The sequence below is a fragment of the Capsicum annuum genome, chromosome 11, assembly GCF_002878395.1.
Source record: "Capsicum annuum cultivar UCD-10X-F1 chromosome 11, UCD10Xv1.1, whole genome shotgun sequence".
Taxonomy (NCBI): domain Eukaryota; kingdom Viridiplantae; phylum Streptophyta; class Magnoliopsida; order Solanales; family Solanaceae; genus Capsicum; species Capsicum annuum.
The window spans coordinates 8,622,427-8,627,074 of NC_061121.1; the positions used below are offsets into that span (position 1 = coordinate 8,622,427).

At 36.6% G+C, this 4,648-nt stretch overlaps 1 long non-coding RNA gene across 1 annotated transcript; it reads right to left on the reverse strand.

Moving 5' to 3' along the window:
- Positions 1 to 209: 209 nt before the first annotated feature.
- LOC107847218 lies at positions 210 to 2,393 on the reverse strand. The gene is made up of 3 exons (XR_001667359.2): positions 1,703 to 2,393; positions 1,542 to 1,616; positions 210 to 492 (listed from the first exon to the last, which is right to left on the reverse strand). It is a non-coding gene; the product is annotated as an uncharacterized LOC107847218 (long non-coding RNA).
- Between the last annotated feature and the right edge of the window lie 2,255 nt (positions 2,394 to 4,648).

Sequence of the window (4,648 nt, forward strand, 5' to 3'; positions counted from 1 at the left end):
TGGGATCAATTTTAGAATGATATCTCTGTACTAGTTGAAAAAACTGCACTAGTTGGAAAAACTATGGAGATGTTTAAAACTGCACTAAAGTATGGGGAAGAGGGAAGATGCACTCAAATAAATGCTATAACATGGAATAAAGTATAAGCATTTTCATTATAGAATTGTCATTATTATATTGAAAAAGAGAAACAAATTATATGCCTGGAAGTGCTGGTTAATGTGGAGAAGGTAATTTCTTGCCTTGATTAGTTACACTCTTTTGACTATTGATTAACTCAACTAACTTTTCTTGTTTTATTTTTAGATACTTGCTGTGCCTTGAACCAACTTATCTGCTATGTTGCTTGGATGTCTATTGGATCCTCCAATAATGAGATCTCACACGCTCATGTAGTCATTTGGAGGGGATACTTTTTCTCTGATGAAATGTTTGTACTAGCTCGGCTTGAACTATTACTATTAGCTGAACAACCCTTTCTTTGAATTTACCTGTGGTTAAACACAACCAAAATAAAGGGATCAAAAATGTATAAGGAAGTCTGAACAACCCTTTCTTTGACTTTAAACATAACCAAAATAAAGAGATCAAAAATTATAAGGAAGTCTGTTCTTAAAAGGATCCAAGCAACATAGGTTTACTAATATCACATAATGTAATTCTTGATTTCTGTGGTAATACAATATGTTTGATAGGTTAGATGACGCATTGATATATTTGTGTACATGTGTCCCATTCCACACATGCATGTCATTACATCTCTTGAAGTGATCAGATTTTGGATAATTGTTAAATAGTAGATTTAATAATGTTTAGCAAAGAAGATAAGTTTGTGATGCATATATTGTATGTTGTTCAAATTCCTTAAAAATGTTTATGCATTCATGCAAAGTTCTCCTGAAATGCATTCATTACTTTTCAAGCAGGCACAACACAAAAACATGCCCTTTAACTTACCTCAAATCAAATCTATGATCTCCAACTTTGGATGTGCACAAGTAGGCACTTTATATATGTCCTATGTGACGTCCTACGTGGCCAATTCTTGTCCTACATAGTGTACTATATATATTATGTCACATAGGACGTGTGCGTTTACTTGTTCGACTTTATATAAGTTCAAGTGCCTATTTGTGCACACCCAAAGTAGAGGTCATAGATGTGATTTGAGTTCAAAATAAAGGACACGTTTACATGTGATGCCTTTCAAGAATTTGACATCCATCAATAATATTTTTGAAAAGTCGGAGCATGATAGGTTGAAACCAAAACTTAAGTTCAGATTGCTATCCCTAAACTAGAGTTCAGATGGTGGTATTAACCTCAATTGAGCTATAGAACAGGAAGAGAAACTGCAAAATAGTGAATCTGCTATAAGGGGAACTTAGCTTGAGATGGAAAAGAAAGAAAAATTAGCCTTTTTTCCTTTGGGACCAGATGCAAATCTTTGCTTGGACGGAGATGCTGGTTGACTCTCTATAACATGAACAAGATAGATCTGTTAGAGTTGAAGGGATAAAATGAAGGAGTTTAGACTAACCTTTTTAACATCAGATTGAAGCTCTGCTCTTGTGGAAGTTGGCCGGAGCTCCCACGTTGGTGGCTACGTCAAAATCTTTCCTCGATCAAAAAAAGAGAAAAATATAGTTACTGTAACACTTTAACCTTCAATTATGAACTCCCAACAATATTAATGCTTACCAACAGGGCATCGAGCATGGTTAGACCATACTGTTGGTAGTCTGAGCAACCTACTGACTAAAATTCAACTATTTCATTTCACAGTGGTATGTCATTTATCAAAGTAAAGTACTTGCTGTTATCATTGACTGCAAAAAAAAAAAAAAAATTAAAAAAATCATATCAGTTGTAACCGGCTTTTCAGCTGGCAGAATAGAATGCAAAAACAAAATATACTCCCTTTATATTCTGTTTGTCCTTCATTAACAATTCTTTTTTTAGTTTCCTTGAGAGTTTCCTTGAAGGATTTTTTTCATGACATTTCGAGACATGGTCCAATTTATCGATCAAGATGTCTATTTTTCCTCAACCTTGATCTTCTTGTGGATTCCCGATTAGATATCATCCTTCTCTGCTTTCTCTCGTCGATCATCAGAGGTAGAATTATTACTGATGCAAAATAGAGACAGATTGTTAAAGTCATGAACATGAAGAAAGGTTGGATAATCTGGTACATTTGTTAAGAATCTACTGAACTGAAGTGATGGTAAATTGTTGTGCATGAAGTTGAAGTCAAGAGGCTGAGGTGAAGGATTTTCGGAGACAAAGTAGTGAGTTGTTGTAGCCTCTGATGGGATCATAATTAAATGTATATGGAATATGATACAAATATATACTTGGAAGAAACTTCAATCTGTAGATAAAAGTGAGATTGTAAGAGAGCATTGGTTCAGTAATGAGGGGCTTTTATAGGAGGAGAGTGGGCCAAATTCAGCAACAAAAACAAATTTAAGAACTTTAGCAGAGGGGTGGGGGTGGGGTGGAGCTTACATAGGCAGAAAATCAGAAAATCAATTTAGGAAGCACATGAAAAAAGGCGTTATGCACGTGTAGTGAGTGGCATGTGTTACTACTATGTTTGGTGAGTGGCATGTGTTACAACTATGTTGCTCAGATATCTATTGGATCCTCCAATAATGAGGTTTCACACGCACATGTAGTTGTGTTGGATCCTCCAAAAGTATGGAGGATCTGAAATGAGTATGCCAAACCTCATAATTTAGTGAGTTAGAAGTTACAGAAAGAAGGGGAAATGATTGTATTGGCTCAGCTCGAACTGCTACTATTAGCTGAACAACCCTTTCTTTACGTTTAATCGCAGTCAATGTTAGAGCTTTACATCTCTAGATCGCAACAGATATGTACAAGCAAAACCCTAAGTCGGTTGAAATCTAGAGAGAGAAACTAAAGCAACTCTTCATTAAAGAAAATATCTTGTCTTATCTAGAATATTCCAAATATAGGTATTTATACAACCACATATTATTTGAAAGAAAAATACAAAACTGAAAATATAAACTTGAGGTCGGGTATTAATCAGCATGTTGGGCTTTGTCTTGCACTAGTTGGGCCTATATTAACACCCCTTCAAGTTGGAGGGTGTACATACTCCGAGCTTGCTGAGTAACGAGTGATGAAGAGGCCCAGATAAGGGCTTTGTCATGATGTCAGCCAGCTGAACAACATAGGAAATATGATGAAGTGTAATGACACCATCAGAAAGGCAATCACAGACGTAATGACAGTCAATCTTAATGTGTTTAGTGCGTTCATGAAACATGGGGTTCTTGGCAATATGAAAGGCAGCTTGGCTGTCACATTAAATAGGCACAGGAGAAGGAATAGTCAAACCCATATAAGCAAATAAATGAGTAAGCCATACTATCTCAGCAACAACCTTGCGTAATGCCCTGTATTCAGCTTCAGCAGAGGACAAAGCAATAGTAGGTTGCTTCTTGCATTTCCAGGAAACAGAACAATCACCAAAAAAAATATAATAGCTAGTGACTGATCTCCTCGAGGAAGGACAAACAGCCAAATCAGAACCAGCATATGAAATTAAAGAGTGAGAGAAGGTAGAAGGCAAGAATATGCCTTGATCAGGAACATTAAGCAAGTATCTAAGAACATGAATGCTAGATTTCATATGAGGACCACAAGGCCGTTGGAGAAATTGACCGAGATATTGAACTACAAAGAAGATATTAGGTCCGGTGTGTTGTAGGTAGTTAAGTTTCCCAACCAGACGTCTGTAAGTAGAGGGATTAGGTAACATATCACCCATACCAGGAAGCAACTTGACAGATGGTTCCAAAGGAGAAGACACATGAGTGTACTATGAATAATCAAATTCCTCAAGTAAATAAGAGGTAAACTTGTGTTGATGGTTCAGATAGCCAGAATCATAGGAGAGTATTTCTAATCCTAGATAATAATACACTAAACCTAAATCTTTGATCTTAAACTAATCATTAAGAAAATATTTAAGGTTAGTCATCTCAGAAATATCAGAACTAGCTAATAGAATATCATCAACATATACAACCAGCACCACCAAAGAAGCACCAGAAGACTTAGTAAAGAGAGAGTAGTCATTTTTACTAGGAATGTAGCCTCTAGAGGATAGAGCTTCAGACAATTTGGAAAACCACTGCCTGAAAGCCTGTTTGAGGCCATATAAAGACTTCTTGAGCTTGCAAACCAAAGGAGTTGCACAAGGAGAGAAAGAGATGACCTCAAGACTAGGGGGAATTTTCATATATAAATCCTCATGAAGATCCCCATGTAAAAAAGCATTATTAACGTCCAGCTGGAAAACTGTCCAATTATTCTTGGCAGAAAGAGACAACAGACATTTAACAGTGGTCAAGTTAACCACAAGGGAAAAAGTCTCATGATAATCAATACCCTCTTTCTGAGTGTCACCTCTAATAAATAGTCTGGCTTTGTACCTCTCCACAGTACCATCATATCTTTGTTTGATTTTATACACCTACTTACAAGGGATATCCTTCTTAGTAGGAGGAAGGGGAACAATGTCCCAAGTGTGGTTGTCCTCAAGAGCTTTGAATTCTTGCAGCATGGCCTCTTGCCAGGCAGGATGAGAAGCAACCTGCTGGTAAAACT